The sequence below is a fragment of the Phyllostomus hastatus genome, unplaced genomic scaffold (assembly GCF_019186645.2).
Source record: "Phyllostomus hastatus isolate PE091 unplaced genomic scaffold, TTU_PhHast_1.1 phas_contig_17, whole genome shotgun sequence".
Taxonomy (NCBI): Eukaryota; Metazoa; Chordata; class Mammalia; order Chiroptera; family Phyllostomidae; genus Phyllostomus; species Phyllostomus hastatus.
This window is the reverse complement of record NW_025333664.1, coordinates 7,463,859-7,481,532: the sequence shown is the minus strand read 5'-3', so window position 1 is coordinate 7,481,532 and position 17,674 is coordinate 7,463,859. Positions and strand designations below refer to the sequence as shown.

The window sequence follows — 17,674 nt, the reverse complement described above, 5'->3', positions numbered from 1 at the left end:
CTCTCTCTTTCTCCCTCCCTTCCCTCTCTAAAAATAAATAAATAAAATCTTCAAAAAAAGAAAAAAAAAAGTAAGACAAAACAAAACAACCCCCCCCCCCCCAAAACCTAACCATAAACCTTTTTGACCAGGCACAGATAAATAATCAAGCCAGAAGGAAAAAAAGCCTCCAAATCAAACCTCTCCAGGCTGTATTTTAAGCTACTATTAGTGCGGATCTAGCATGGCATTTTCCAGTACATAATTCTTCGTATTTTTTATTTATTCTTATGTGATGTTTCTCAAATCTCTAATAAGAATCCGTGTTAATTTAACATGCCAGAAAATACAGAAGTAAGTATGATTGTGTGACTGTGTGTCCTAGTTTCCATCACCTGCTGGTAACAACTCTACTTTGATGGGCAAGAGCACCATATTTTCAGGACTATAAGACGTACCAGACCATAAGATGCACCTAGGTTTTAAAGGAAAACGGGGGTGGTGGTGGTGGTGGTAAAATATTTAATAACCTGCGATCCCGCTCCACTGCCACCCCACAGCAAGCCAGGTACGCTACATTTGTACTATAAGACGCACCCCAATTTCCCCCCAATTGGGGGGGGGGGGAGTGCGTCTTACAGTCCAAAAATACGGTAGGTTTACAATAAGAGAATAAAGTTTGTTTCACATACTCACAACTGTAAACCTACTTCTCCCCATCCCTGTACCTGGGAAATGAAATCTGAAGGTTTTACCTGAGTGACTAATGCATCAGTTACACTAGTAAACGCAACTCAAGAATTGTCATAAGGAAAACATTTCTAACACTGCACTGAGCCAGACAAGATGGTTACATTTCTTCCAGGTAACACCTAAACATAAGCTGCTTAGTATAAACCAGTGGTTTTTAACCCTGCCCCACCCTCCAAAGGGATGAAACCCTTGTTTCTAAAGAAATCTTAGTTGAAACATAAAAAAGACAAAGAGTAGAGGGTCTGGGGTTGAAATAAAGAAAGGAAGACAGAGTTCTCTGTCTCTAAATAGCTCCTTGAAACAGTTACTTGTCTAAACTAAGCTCGTAACGCAAACATACGCCAAGGTGGGTATCTACTGAAACGTAAAATCTGGACCTAAGTCGGCAATCAACCAAAGCAGGAAGTTTGATGGCTGCAACAGAACTCCTATAGTTAGGTCAAGATATCCCGTAAACAAAATTAGTCTGCTCAGAACATGGTTTAGGAAGCCCAGAGTAAGCCTAAGGATTAGAACATAGTTTATACTTTGATGTTGCCTTTTAAAACATTTTCTTACAGTAAAGCTTGTAAAGACAAATACAATTTCTCTGGGAATATCTTTTACCTGGGGGGTGGGCAATGAAGACCAGGAATGATGTCATTACTAGTAAAGAACTACTGTATATTTGCTAAGTTAATAAAAATTAGGAAGACATTCAAGCTACTATAATATAAACAATTTCAGTTTTGGTAACATCATCAATCCAAACTGACATTTAAGAAATCCAGACCCTCGATACTTAGCTCAAAACCAAGCACAGTTAGTTGACCCTTGCACAACATGGGGGTTAGGGGCATCTGACCCCTGCCCTGTGCAGTTGAAAACCAGAGAATAACTTGATTCCCCCAAAACTTTACTACTGTTGACTGGAAAGCTTACTGGTAACATAAACAGTTGATGAGCACATATTTTGTATGTTAATATGTATTATATACTATATTCTTACAATAAAATAAGCTAAAGAAAAATATTAAAATGGAAGAAAATATATTTATAGTATTATACTTATTCACTGAAAAATATCTGCATGTAAGTGTGGGTCCACACAGTTAGCTGTACTCTGCATACAACAACCTTATAACCCATACTGGGGCTTAAGATATTCGAAGTTTCTTTAGGCAGCTAACAATTGTTAAGTCGTGCTATTTTCTAAGAAGCTAGGCATTTTAAGAAGATTTTCATGAAGAGAATCTAAGCATCAGTTACTTCACTGCTATCCATGACACTTAAAACAAATTTTATATAACATCTCTATGGAAACATTTAGGACCTGGTTAATATAAATACTATTTAGGCAGAAAGAAAAGATCATTGCCATATTCATACACCCTCTTTTCCTTCTTCCTCCCCTTCAGCAACATGTTAATATCTGTCAACACTGTTCATTGAGTAAAACTGTGGCCATCATAAAACCTTCTTTTTCTAAACAATACTTGCTTTACCTTTCCTGACTATTCTGGGATCTGAAGGGAACAGACACCTCATTTGCTTTTAAGGGTGTCACTAAGTCCTAAATTTAAATTAAACCTGTTGTGAAAAGGTCTATATACTGGTGTTTGTATTTTAAAAAATGAACCTTGTACAGCCATGCTGGCACAACCCTCCAGCAAGTGAGCACACCCAGATCCCACATTCAGTCTGGAAGCAATCACCTCTCAGTCTTTCTAAAACACGGTGCTGAACAGAAGCAGCTGATCTTTCAATTTCCTATAAACTCTGGCAAAAAACCTTCCAGATGCCAGAAGCTCTTCATAGAAAGGCAGTCTCTTCTCTTTCTCAAGTCCCAAATACCACAGAACAAGTGACTATCTGACCATCACCTGGTAGAACGCTTTTCTGGATTAGCAGATAAAACTGTGCAGCATGACAGAGGTAAGAAAAGAAAGTTGTCTCCTCTCTCAATGTGCAGTAGTGCTGAAGCTAAAAAAGGGTTCTGAGAAGCCCAGGAGAATCACAATGAAAAACTACTTTGCAAATGAAGACACACTTGTACCAAAAGCTAAATCTGAATGAACATCACTTATGTTGCCCAGGATAACACTGGAACACTGTTAATAAAGACAAGAAGCAGGCAGGAAATGTAACCAAATAAAGACAAGAAGCAGACAGGGTATGTAACCAATTTGTTTTCTTTTATTCTTCTAAAAAAATTTTTGATGGTTGTTTAAGTACAGTTTTCTGCCTCCCCCCTCAGCCCCCCCACCCCCCCGGTTATTGTCCATGTGTCCTTTATGCTTGTTCCTGCAAACCCTTCACCTTTCCCCCTGAAATTCCTTCCCCTCTGGTCACTGTCAACCTGTTCTCAATTTCAGTGTCTTTGGTTATATTTTGCTTGTTTTGTTGATCAGGTTCCTGTTAAAGGTGAGATGATATGGTATTTGTCTTTGTTTTCTTTTATTCTTTACTTAACTGCATTGATGTTTACTAGTCTTTTTAATAATGAAACAAACAACCCCCCCCCCCCATAACCCCCAACTGAGTAAAACGTCAAATACAAAACTGCCTCCACTCCAGGAAAAAACAAAACTTTGATTTTAATTTTTAACCAAATCAATTTTTAAACTCTGCATATTTGAGTTTCCCTAACTATTTCTTTGGTGGGTAGACTATATTTATGAAGGCAAAGTGAGTATGTTTACCTAAATATAGTATTTTGTACATCTGAAACCATTTGGTCATACAAATACTTTTGCCCACTTTTTGTTAACAGTGCGTGTGAATCCCTTCCACAACAGCCCTGCTCTAAGAGACTATTTTTCTACCTAATCACTTCCAATGAGGGGGGCACAGACCCACCAGGCAGCGCATTTCACAGTGGACAGCTCTGCTCACAAGTTTACTTTCTACAAGATTTTGTGACCTGCCCACAACTCAGCTACAGAAGTTGAATTACTTGGTCACATAACAGTCTTTCAAGTTTTTAAGACACTTCCTCCTTCCCAAGTTTTGGCCCCTTTCCAAGTTAACTACTCTCATTTCTTTTAACATTCCTTCTGACATTGCATATAAGCCAACTACCAATAGATGGCCTCTAGCTTGTCAATCTCTTTGATGCCCTGAATAAACAGTTATTCTAGATGTGACGTAATCAGGTCAAGTGGGACAACACTTCTCTAACTCTGGATATTATAATTATTAAGAGTTTTTAACCTTTTTTGCCTTTTATTGATTCTAGAGAAAGGGGAAGGGAGGGAGAAAGAGAGGGAGAGAAACATCGATTGGTTGCCCCTTATACGTACCCCAACTGGTGGCCAAACCTGCAACCCAGGCATGTGCCCTGACCGAGAATTGACCCGGAACCTTCCAGTTTGTGGGGTGATCACCAACCAACCAATGAGCCACACTGGCTAGAGCTGGCCATTACTTTTAAATTAATCTCCTGAAAGGTGCACTTGTGTTGGTGGCAGCCACTTCACACATACGATCAACCCAAATCGTTTCCTTTTTTGCACATGTGCTGCCCTTTTCAGCATTAGCTGGTTCAGCTGGTGGAAAGAAGATTCTATACTGAATCTAGGTCTGGTTAGGACGACAGTAGCATTAGGTGTCTTTAAGTATCTTCTTAGTTGAAGGGGTAGGAGGAGCATTCTGATCCCAAAATGAAAAGGAACAAATGTCCAGTACAGGCCTTAAGAAAGATGAAAGACCGAGATTCATATTCCAAATCACAACATGAACTGCAATGTTATAGAAAAGCAGCACTTTGAACCACCAAAACTACCTATGGGCTGACTAACCTAAACTCTTCTCATTTTACAGATAGGCAACTAAGGTGAGGCAACTGGTCTAAAGATGATCAGCTGCTTGGTGACAGAGCAGGCAGGGTCTCAAGGTTATTTCCAGATCTAGGACGAAGCACTCTCCCTTCCTCCCCACTACCCACACAGATGAAGCTCTGATATCTGACATTAATTAAAAGTAAACGGCAGCCCTGGCTGGTGTGGCTCAGTGGACTGAGTGCTGGCCTGCAAACTGAAAGGTCAATGGTTTGATTCCCAGTCAGGGCACATTCCTGGGTTGTGGGCCAGGTCCCCAAGCTTTTCTTCCTGCCTTTCTCTTTCCCTTCCCCTCTCTTGAAAAATAAATAAAATCTTAAGGGGGGGGGGAGAGTAAACAACAGCATGTTATATGCATACATCCAAAAGTACCAGAACTTCAATCCCCAGGATGAAACGACCTTGCAAAAGTTCAGCCACACTATAATATAGCTCAAGTGCTGAAAGAGTTAAGAATATACATTCCTCTCAGGTCAGACAGTCCCATCCCATCCCATCCAGAGAAGAACTGAACCAAGAACTCAGCTTTGAGACCATTTGCCCTGAAGTGCTCTTTCCCACCACAGTGGAATCCAACAGTCACCAGTCAGTCACATCTGAAAGATATTCCTACCCAATTTGTAATGGTAATACCTTGTGAAAGGAAAATTACAACCTTGATGTTCTTAGAGAAAACAGCTTTTCACGAAACACGTAGCATGTCTTTCCTTCATCATCTTCCCATTATTAATGCTCAAGACATGTTCTCCCCAAAACTGCTTGGGAAAACAACAGAGGCCCTGGTGATCTTTTTTTTCCCTGGAGGGCAGGAGGCTAGTCAGTTCTTTAACTGCCTCTTCGGCTCCTTTTCCCAAATCAAGCTCCATTAGTTTTTGTTACAAAAGCAACTGGGCAGTGAAAACACACACACACACACACACACACACACACACACACACACACATACCTGCACACTAATGTTCTCAGCAGTATTCTTGATACCCAAGGGGAAACAACCCAAACCATCAGCTGATATATGAGTAAACAAAATGTGGTATTATCCACACAATGGGATAATTCAGTCATAGAATGGAATGATGTACTGATGCATGCGCCACATGGATGAATCCTGTAAACATTATGCTCATCACAAAAGTCTACTTTGTATGATTCCAGTTACATGCAGTGTCCAGAAAGGCCCGTCTACAGAGACAGAAATGAGACTGCAGTTGCCGAGGGCTCGGGGAGTTAGAGGAGAAAAGAGAGGGTGACTGCTACTAGGTTCTTTGTGGGGTGATAGAAAATATTCTGCAAGTGATTCTGGTTGACAGTTGCGCAACTCTGAATATACTAAAAAACATTTACTTGTACACATCAAATGGTGGAATTATTAAGGTATATGAACTGTTATCTCAAAATTGTAAAAAGGAAAAAGGCAATTAGGCCTAGTATAAGATTACAAAATATGGAAAAGACAAAGAACACAAAATAACTTCAAATTTTACATAAAGACAATAGTTAACACTGAGATATTTATCCTTGCAGATTTTTATGCATACAGAATTTTTCTTTTAAAAGAAAACAAAATCTTTGTATTTCAGCATTTATACATGCAGCAAGAAAACTAATGTTGCTTAGAAATTTTGTCAACTTTTATTTTAAGAACTGTTTTTTCCAACAAGGTAAATACACTAGCCTCAAATGGCTATTAAGCTTAAAACGTGGTTAGTCTGAAATGAACTGAGATGTGCTTTAAAATTATTGTTTATTTATATTGTGATAAAACACACAACAAAAATGGTTAAGATAGTAAATTTTACAGTGTACATAGCTCAGTGGTATTAGTCACAATATTGTGCTATCATCACCACCATCCATTGCCTGAACTCTCTCCATCTTCTACACTGAAACTCTAGACCCATTCGACAGGAACGCCGCATTTCTCCGCTGCCTCTACATCTGGCAACAACCATTCCCATTCTACTTTGTTTCTGATTTTGACTACTCTAAGTACATTCGTTGGAGTGGAATCATTAAGTATTTGTCTTTTTGTGACTGGCTTATTTTATTTGGCATAATATCCCCAAGTTTTATTCATATTATAGCATGTATCAGAGTTTCCTCCCTTTTTAAGGCTGAATAATATTTCCCACAACGCATACACATTTTGCTTATCCATTCACCTGTTAACGGACGCCTAGACTGCTTCCACCTTTAACCTATTGTGAATAATGCTACCATGGAACATGGCTGTACAAGTTAGTATCTCTTCCAGGTCCTGTTCCACTTCTTCCACCTCTAGTACACAAGGATCCCAATTTCTCTACATCCTCATCAACCCTTGTTATCTTTTTAATAGTGGCCATCTTAATGGGGTGAGTAGTATTTCATTGTAGTTTTGATTCGTATTTCTTTAATGACCACTGACGTGGGATGTCTTTTCATATGCTTTACTGGCCAGTTGTGTCTATTTTCTTTGCAGAAATATGTATTCAAGTCCTTTACCCATTTGAGATATACTTGTAAGTATGAAACATACTCAGGATTTTCAAGATTTAGTATAAAAAATACACCAAGAATCTCAAATACCTCTACAAAAATACTGATATTAAAATGACAGTATTTTGTATATACTGTGTTAAAATATTAACATTAATTTCACTTTTATTTTTTTTAAATGTGGCCACTGGCAATACAGATGAACCCCCAAAACATGCTAAATAAAAGCAGCTAGTCACAAAAGTACAAATACTGTATGATTCCACTCCTATGAGACATTAAAAATAGTGAAATTTATAAAGACAAAGTAGAAGGGTAGTTGCCAAAAGCTGGGGGAAGGGAGATAATAGGGATTGGTGTTTAACTGATAATAGTTTCAATTTTACAAACACAAGAAGTTCTGGAGATAGATGATGGTAATGGCTGCACCACAACATGAGTGTACTTAATGTCACGGAACTGCACACTTAAATTGTTTAAAATGATGTTATGTATATTTTATAATTAAAAATAGATAAAAATTTAAAAAATGTAGCTACTGGAAAATTTAAGGCAACAGTAGTGATTTTGGAACCAGATTAAGATTTGCTTGTAATTTTATCAGCAGGGTAGCCTGGGTCTCTTTGCCAAGACTACACATTTTAAGTATCTGTTTAGATTCCTTTGTACAGGAGAGATACTCAAGGGCAAGTCCTGAATGCAATACAGAAACTCTGAAGGCCTTTACAAATTTCCAGACCATGTTGGACAATATTAAATGAGAGACTGTATGGTAATATATTAATCGTCCTCAAATTGTTAAGTACTTAAAAAAAAAATTTTAGTCAAGTTCACTTTCCCAGCAAATCTGCTCCACTCCAAGAGGCCAGAAACAGTGGAATGCAGTAAGTCCTCCCTTAAAAGTTAATCTTGATAGGTTCTTGGAACTGCAGTGACATGACATGTAACAAAACCGATTTTACCAAAGGCTAACTGATATGGACAAGAGTTAAGTTCCTACAACGTTGACATCTCATCAGAAACCACGTTGAGCAAGATGACATTATTTGAGGACTTGCTATACATTATTTTGTCAATGTTAAAGACTTCAATTAATTCTGTCTTAATAGATTTAATCCAGCTGGGGTTACTTTAATGGGAAGCTCAACTATTTTTTAGTTTTGCAAAACTGAAATGATTCTAGAATATGTAGAAGTACAGAAAAAGACACTGAACTGAAAGGTCTGCAGAATCACAGAGCCTTAGGTATGAGACAGTAAGATGCTGATATGATAAACAAAAGGAAGGAGAAAAAAGGTTCAAGGGTAAAGCCTGTAGTCTACACCAAAATTTGTGCGTTCCAGTAAGACTATTATTTTCATGGACAAAAATTTAGCTAACCTATTGGCCACATGTGAAATTTACCTCAAAACGTCTAATTTCTGTAACAAGGTGACAAGCACAGTAAAGCTTTCTTCTTCCAGAAAAGATCGTAGTGACTAAGAATACAGCGCTAGAGTTGGACTGTATTTAAATATCTACTTTGTCACTTACTATCTTTGTGACCCTAAAAATGTCATTTAACCCCTGGAGGTCTGTCTCTTTATGGTATAACTAGGACACTATTGTTTAAACATCAGGATTAAATGAGATGATGCCAGTTAATGCTTAAAAGGTTATTCTTATTATTACTTAAACCAGATCAGATACTAGAATATCACTTTGAATATTATGAGTCTACACCAGAGTATCCTCTTTTAAAAAGTATGAATTATTGTTATTCCTGGGAATCAGATGTTTGCCATACATCTGTTCGTGTACACATTATAATGTGTATCCAAACTTACACATATACAGAGTCATATTTTTATACATGTGTGTGAGCCACTCATGTCAGAGTAAGCATTTTTCTAAAACCCTCACCCAAGGACATTTCTTCATTGCTTTTAGAGAGAGAGAGAGAGAGAGAGGAAGGGAGAGAAACATTAGTGTGAGAGAGAAACATCATGCCCCTGTACATCCCAGTGCAAGGATCGAACCCCCAACCTTTCAGTTATGGGCTGACACTCCAACCAACTGAGCCACACCAACCTGGGCAGAGTAAGCATATTCTTAGCTTTACAAGCTCTGTGGCACTTAAAATGCTTATGTAACTGAACATCTGCAAATACCCAAAATAAACCTATGTGACTTACAGTTGAGTAGAAACATAGAATGTAATTTAGATTTTTGTATATTTATTTAAAAATATGGGAGCCACTCCTTTTTTAAGACTTTCAGGCTAAAAGACTAGTGAAAATGCTATTATGTTACTGCTTATCCTGTTACTTTCAGATTTCAGACAAGAATCCTAGCTATGGCCACCAGAACTTCTAGAACACCAACGGAACCGACAGTTTCCAGGGTGTACTTCTAAGAGCGTGCTGAGAGACCACCTAAGGTGCGAATGCGGACTGAGGGGCAGACAAAGCCTGAGGTGCAAGATGCAAGTTGAGCAACAGCACCTGGAGGTGTGGCTCCCAAGCACAACTTTACATACTGCAGTCCACATAAAATTTGTTTGAAAGGGGGAAAGATGCCTCACTGCTTAATAAGGAAAAAGATTAAGAGTACTCTAACATCCCAATCCAGGTTTAGGGAGTAAGAGATGAGGAGCATTTCCCAATTTACTACTTCACATTGTGGGAAGCAATCCCAACACTCTGCTGTCTGCGTAAGAATTCTGTCAGCTTAGAGCTGCTTGCTGTCAATACAGGCGGAAAACATGGCCTAAGAGAAATGTGAAAAAAGGAAACCGATTCACACGTGGGCCCAAGAGGACACTGAGATATGTCCTCTGGTATCATTCCAGAGGCATGTGGCTAGTCTTTGCATCTAAATGGCATGAGACAAAAGTAGGTTATTTTCAACCCCTTAAAAAATCTTCCACGCTCTATCAGAACTACTCAGAAATAATTTTCCCATAGTAACAGGAAATGCACTTATCTCACCATTCTTGAAAAATAAAACAATATACTTAAATCATCTTACCAAGTTTTTATAATCCCTCTCCTAGAGTCAAGGCTTAGCCAAAACATTCTCATTCTCACAGCAGGTTTTGACACTTAATGGTCAATCCCGACATTATCTGCAGAGTTGTCTTATTTTTTTTTTCTTGTTTTTAAATCTAACTTGAAACAGGATTCTGAGCACTCACTACATTAGGACACTCCAAATTTTAATTCGCCTTTCACAAGAGCAAGAAATCTAATTGTTGACTTACATAGATAATTCCAATTTAAAATCCTGGTACATTTTGCTGTATTTCCACTACACAGAAGTTTCTTCAGATATACCAGATTCCAAAAGACACTACTCTTAAAGGTTCTGAATTGTTGGCAGCTTTTGCTAGAAAAGGAAAGATTTATAGATTTTCGAGGGAAGCAGTTTCTGTGAGCTTTTAAACGGAGAATAGTGGGGTCAGAAAAGGACAGAAATGGCAGAATGGCCAAAGCCAGCAATTACCTGTGTAAGCAAAAATAACTGCTCACAGGGGAGAAGGGACGAGACAGCCCTAAGCCAAAATATTGGGAAAAGCAACAGGGTCATAATCAAACTTTCTTTTGAGATCCGTATTCAGGTAAATTCAAACTAGACGCGTGCTACTTCAACTAACCATCTGATCATCACAGTTTTCATCTGTACCGTTCCTGATGCGGGTGTGGCTGACTTCCATTGTGGAGCCCATGTGGGATCCTTGGGTGTTAGCTGACACATAAGCACAGAACACCACTATGAAGTTAAGAGGCATTCATTTGAGCCCTCATTAACCAAACAGCTCACAGGAGCATTATAAAAGCCTGTGTTCCGAGCACAGGCCTGGGAACCAGCCCAGACATATTCTGGGGCCCACTTCATCACTGCACGTGGGTAGTGCCTTAATTTCCCTACTTGTGAAACAAGGATGGTCCTGGGAGAATTGAGAATAATTTATAAAAGTACTTGGAAAATAAACAGGCAAGCCACCAATAGTATTTCATAATACAATAAGGCCAGCAAGGGGGCCTTTACACTTAAACAGCTCATCCTTATTAAAGGCATCAACCAAGTCATATGAGAAATGTCACATAAACAAAAACCACCTGAAGTTGAGCAACCCAACTACAAATCTACCTGTTTTCACTGAAAAGGGAACTAGGATGTATACGGATTTATTTTCGATTCTATGGGCCGATCAAACACTGAAAGAGACTCCTGTAGGAGACATGCATGTTTCTGAGTTAAATCTTCAACTGTAGCGTATGTTCAGGGCAGTCTTCCCTTAGCAAACTCTTACCAAAAATCTTTTATTTCTGGAACACTGCTGAAATTCTTAAGGTTTTAGAATGTCTTTAGCTGCTGTCTTAGAACTATACTAGAAATCAATAAAACCAAAAAAGCTTGTGAGTGCACTTCAAAGAACTCCTGAAGACAGGACAGTGAATACACATAAATGCAGAAAAGGGAATCAAGAACAGAAACAGTGCTAAGAATTTTGTAGTTTACACCGATGAGAATAAAAATGTATACTCTCAATTGATACTGGCACTTTAAATAGTTTGCGCCCATTTTACCTGTGACTTTATACACCTCCCCCAACATAACCAGTTGGATATATATGCACCCCAATTTGAAAAGCCTGACTAACATGTGAAGGGAGTCTTCTCCCGGTGAGGCAGAATGCGGATGCTCATTTAAGCTGACCCCTAACCTGACAGGTAGCAAAGGTAGAGCATGACCAACAAACACACAGGTGTAAGGAACACTAAGACACTAAGAGACTGAGGGAGCACAATCATCCTGCCTATCACTTTCTCATTCACAGGGTCAGGAACACAAACAATAAAAAACCACGAAATCATGATGGAACCACGACCATTCATGTTGGGCAAAAACATGGATGACTTCTCTTACAAAGTGTCTCGACAATCAAGGTGGAAAATACCAATGTATAAACGAGAAACATCTTTTACATTCAAGATATCAATTCAGTTAGTGTGGGGCTTTGGTTCATCAGTTTCAAATGCCAAGTTTCCAAACGAACAACCTAAAAGGTGTTAACCGACAGTGGTGTACATCAGCGAAACATGGCCTTGACTCTAGATTTAACACAACCTCTTACCACACTAAAGGAGGAAAAACGGTAAGTTTACGTGATGCTAACAACACATTATCTAACTATAAATGAATTATTTACATAGGGGAGCAACATTTTTCCTAATCTTCATGCCTTTTTAGGCAAGTAAAGTTCAATTCTCATGGAAAGTATTTTACCTTCTGGAAGACCTAACAGGATTTATGACATTCTTTTAAAGTGAAAGTCCTTTGGAAGTTAAAGGTGAACAAGGAGCTTATTACAAAACAGTATTGGGCATCTTGACGTAGACTACAAATTAACTTCTAATCTTACAAAAAATTTTTTTGTACTTTCACATCATTTTTAAAAAGTTTATTTCACTAAGATTCTGCTAGGTTATTTTTGTTTCACTCTGACTTGTTTTTCTCTGCACTCACACCACCAGCTCTGAAACAGTGGACTGTATTTCATGTATGTGTGCATGCATGAAATAATGAAATCAAACTGCAACGGTCTACTACAATGTGTGCAATTTTGTTATTTATATGTTTTTCAAAAGAAAAATAATACACTCAAATTCTAAAAATTTTCTTTTATTTCCTCTATTGATTCCCTACTTGCTTTTCATAACAGCTCCACCTTCCTTACTAAACCATAATTTTAATGACATGTGTAGCCAGGACATGTACATCTTAACAGTATCAACCAACAGCTTACTATTTAAATTTTCAAAATATTAGTAATTATCTTTAATAGATATTCCCCAAAATTCACAAGGAAAGCAACAACTCATAGTGTACCTTCTGTAATTATGCTTTTAGTAATCAAATATAAATTAATACATGTATGCATGCATGTTATAATGAAAATCAAAAGCCATTTTACTTGATAAAACGCTATTTATTGGTTGGTTATTTGGTAGCAAGTACACATTCATGGAAAGGCCTACTGTAATCGGAGAATCTTTAAAGTTGCTAGAGGCTTGGTAGCTCGAGATTGGGTCATCAAATACGAGTAACTGAAAAATTACTTGACACAATCTGTTCAATATGGTGACATTTTATTTTAATATAAATAGTATTAGAACTCTTCCTGCACTTTAGCTTAAGGAAAAGATTAGAAATTTAAGCAAAACAATTTAACAGTGGGTATGTTTAATACCAGTAACTCCCAGACAGGTAGGGCGGGTAGGGGTCTTTAGAGATTCACAGCCCAATGAAGAAACCAAATCAAAGATTTAGTTCAGGATACCCATACCCTACCCTCCAGTTAATTAAGGCTTTTTACTACATACTTTAATGAACCCTCACAATTTACCTAAATCCCAGCCTTCAAGCCCAATTGTTTCACCTTTTTAATTTTTGAGTGTCAAAACCAGGAAACCTTTGAAACCACACAACGCATGTTTTTCTAAGAGCTCACAGCAACTTTTCCTGTGAAGGGAAAATGTCTATTACCACCGAGGACACCGGTCACCACTATACCTTATGTATCATTTGCTAAATCAAACAAAAGAATCTTCAACAACTTCATCTCAAACATATCCTCAAATATGAAATTGTCTTCAAATTATTCATTCAAAACTCATGTAACTATGTATCAAAGATCAAATACAGGTCAAAATTCTATCTAACAAATACTAAACAGTATTTAAAACTTACAAATAATACCCATTTAGATTAAGTATCTCATCCTTGTAATTACTAAATAATTATAAAAGCAAGATAATTAAGTCTTTAATGGAATATCTCAATCCAACTGCTGCCTCCTCACTCACAAAATTTTACTTGGCAGCAAATGTCCAATGAAAAGTCTCCTTTAAGCACCAAGTGTTGTTAACTATGTATCGAAGAACACACCCATTCATTTCCCCATAAGTTTACCTTGGTGTATCTACATAAAATACCTATAACAAAGTCTTAAAAGTACCCTTGGGTATCAACCACTGTTAATCTTTGGTAGCAAGTGAATATTCATGAAAAAGCCTGTTCTGATCAAAGAATCTTTTAAGGTTTTTAGAAGCTTAACAACTCTTGAGATTGGGTCACCAAAATATAATTGAGAACTTAACATATTTTATGTAAAAGAGTGCAGAATGCAAATGATTAAACAACACCAGCAACTTAAAATTGTTCTCTTAAGTTGTAAGTCATTTCTCTGTTCAGAACTCACGACTGCAACCAGCTCTAACCGGTTCCTTGAGGAATGTGGCTAGGCTGAAATTTTGGAAGCGTTGGCTTTGGTGGAGACCAACGAGGAAGTCTCTGGCTTCCCTGTTGCTACAGTTTCCACCCAGCAAAATGAATATACCCACCGGTGTGTATTGATAATGTGGTCCAAAGAGCAAAGCAGGCACGGAGTCCAGATCCTCAAAATGGCAGCACAGGGTATAACCACTAGGCAACCTATCAGTTCAGAACAAAAAGCACAACCCTGTGCATCATGGTGCAAAAGCTGGGGCCTAGGTTTCACACTGAGCATCTCACACCTAGGAAATAACAAGAGGAGTAAAATCTATAGAAATAACACACCCCAAGAAGATGGGTGTTCACAGAAGACTGGTGTCAACGCTCTTGCAAAGGTGGTTGGCTGCTAAGATAATGAGTAGCAATCACAATTCTGAAGTTGGGAAGAAAATTATACAATCAACTGTTGAGTTTGACAATGAAGAACTCAACAAGGGCTTGATGTTTACCAACAAGGCTTTGCAGATCATGACACCCAGCTACATGCTTATGAAAACTACCCCACTAACATCTACCATCCCTCAAGAATGATTAACTCTCAAAGAGTTGGAAAGATCTGGGCCATGAAGAAGGGAGGTAATCAGCAATACCCCAAACCAGTTACTCTCAGGTTTGAAGCTTTTCCCTTTACCATCTGACCTTGGAAAGACATGGTGACACAGGCGAAGCTCAAGGCGGAAGAATTCCAGAATTCCAGAGAAGGGGAAATCTATGTACCAAGGATGTGTCAAGGTGATTCATCAAGAACAAAAGTAGACTGTGGGTCAACACTTTTGAAAAGTAAAAAGACAGAACTTCTAAAAGGCAAGGTGGATTCTTTAAAAGAGAAAATCACTGCTCTTGACTCCGTCCTTCGCCATGTTGCTGTCAGCTCACCAACTAGGAGTGCAGTGTGCCTTGCTGAGCCCATTTTCCCATGGTCTGTAGAAGGCGCTGTAAAGCACATCCTGTTCTAGCTCTGGGGCCCTTCCCCCCCTCTGCAGCCTTACCCAGTGCAGGGAATGCGCCCCCTACTGACTCCAACGCTCATTGCCTTTAGCCGACTTGGCTGCGGTGCATTTTGGGTGGGGGCTGGTATTTTCTTCATGGCCATAAACCAGAAGCAACAATGCAGATTTACAAAGAAACTGTATCAAGGTCCCCAGGAGATTCTTTTCTTTTTTCATTTTGAAGGTTCAAGGCATTTGGCACGAGAAGCATCAGGAATAGGAACTGGGTGTGTGGGGATGGACAGCATTAAAATGGCAAACACGAGAAACAGTTTGGTTCTTTTTCCCTCCTAAGCCTTTGTCTGAGAAATGGGGTTATGGCAAGAACTGTCCAGAGGAATTGGTGAATGAAAGAACATCAAGAACACTTAATGTGGGTGTGTGTGGCTAAAAAGAATATTAGATCTTAGCGCCTGATATTGGGCAGAAGAGGAAGAGAAGAGGCAATCGCGCCTTTTCCAGCAGACAGGCATCCAGGTTGGGGGGGGGGGGGAGGGGAAGGCAGGCAGGCAGGCAGCCCAGAGCAGAGGAAAGAAGAGGTGAATAAAAGGGTACTCAAAGAACTACTCCCATTCATTGCATTAAAAAAAAAATCTCTTCGCAGCTGTCTGGGTTTCCATTTTCTACCATCTCATTGCAAAGTTGGGGCTCACAATGCTCCTAAGAGGTCGTGCTAACCAGGCACTGCGACTGAGTCAAGAGGGTGGTGGTGGACTCCGTGGCCAGGATAGGAGGGGAGCTAGCATGTTGGGGAGGAAGGATTGCACGGGAGAGGCAGACTTGCACTCCGTGCTATGCATGCTCCCCGCCCCCCAATCTGTCCCCCTTCCCCTAGCTAAGGATGGGTAGACCTGGCAGAAGGCTCGTCCCAGGCTTTGGGGGTGTGGGTGGGGGCTCCTTGGGAGTGGGGGGCGGGAGGAAGGGTTGAGTTCCAGGGATGGGAGAAGCTAGGTTATTGCTGGGGGCGGGGTGGAGGGAGATGCCATTAGCGGCTAAAGCTCCGGGGCCAGGCCGGCTGCTGGCCTCCGCGGACTCACGAGGCTGGGAACGGCGGTCAGGCTGCAAGAGAAGGCGCCCAGCCCCCGGAGCAGAGCCGGGGAGCGGTCCGAACGGGGCGGGCGGTCCATCAGACCCGGAGTATGCAAAGGAGCGTGTGCGGTCGGAGGGCTGGCAATTTAAACAATTCGCTCGCGGGGTCGGCTCGGCGGGAGCCCCGCGGACTGAGGGTCGGGAGCAGGGCCGGGCCGCGGGGCCGCGCGCGGCTTACCTTGACTCGGCCTCGAGGCGAGCGCGGGGCCGGCGTGCTCGGGGGCCGGGCGGTAGCAGCGGCGGGCGGGTGGCGGCGGCACGGCGGTGGCGGCGGCGAGGGCGCGCCCGGGGCCTCGTCGCGCTCTGGCTCGGTGGCCTCGGCGGGCTCCGGCTCGCGCCGCGGCCGCGGCTGCTGCCGGGGGGCGCGGCGGGCGCAACAGAGCGGCGGGCGGCGGCGGCGGCGCGAGCAGCTCCCTCCAGTACCCGCGCAGGCGGCGGCGGCAGCGTCGTCGAGCGGTGCAGACAAAGGAGGGGCGGAGGGAGGAGACGGAGGGTGTGGGAGAGGCCGCTTCACCGGCGCGGGCAGGCGGGCGGCGGCGGCCGCGCTCCTCTCGCTCTTCAGCTGCGGGGACCGAGAGAGGGAGCTGTGCCTGAGACGCCAAAATCCCCCTTAGCGCTGCCCGCGGGAGGGGGAGGGGGCACAAGATGGCGGCGGCCAGTGGGGGGCGGGAGTTCAGCTCATGGATCTCGGCGGGCGGCGGAGGGGAGACCGGGCCGGCGGAGGCTGCGGCGGCAACGGGCGGGGGAGGGGGCTGATCCCGCGTCTCCCCTCAGCAGACAATACAAGCGCCTTAGAGCGAGTCCCTGAACCTGCCCTAGCCAAAATGGCGGCTGAGAAAGAGCGGAAGTGACGTAAGTACTCATTAGCATAAGAGGACTCATTGTCCAGCTAAGTGGAGGGGGGGCTCAATACCCCTTCCCCATATGTCCCCCCAGGGACAACTCTGCTATTCCCACTTGTGCTTGCACCTAACTTTTTCTTAGGGAGGGTGGCCCCAGCATCCCCGACCCCGCCTAAGGGAAATTATATAATCCCCACTGAGGGGGAGCTCTCGCGAGAAGCTGGATTTGCCACTGACCCACTAGGAGGCGCCGCGAATAATGGCCGCAGTGCGCTTCCAGGGCCCGTGTGCGCGGAGGGCGCCTTCCACTGGCCGCAGCGCTGGCGGCGGAGGCACATGCAGAGGGCCGTAGCACTCGCTGCACTCAGGTGGCCGTGCTGGGGATCCCTGCGCGGGCCCAGCTGGG

The 17,674-nt window shown here is 41.6% G+C and overlaps 1 protein-coding gene across 2 annotated transcripts in view; it reads right to left on the bottom strand.

Annotated features, from left to right (window-relative positions):
- Positions 1 to 17,162, bottom strand: part of LOC123814923 (activity dependent neuroprotector homeobox) — a 34,080-nt gene extending 16,918 nt beyond the window's left edge. Inside the window, exon 1 of one of the 2 annotated variants that reach the window (XM_045833076.1) lies at positions 16,605 to 17,162. The gene's annotated coding sequence lies outside the window, so the exon portion shown is untranslated. Of the gene's footprint in view, positions 1 to 14,416; positions 14,508 to 16,604 lie in introns of those variants that run through there. The other variant, XM_045833078.1, reaches the window with a different exon arrangement.
- Between the last annotated feature and the right edge of the window lie 512 nt (positions 17,163 to 17,674).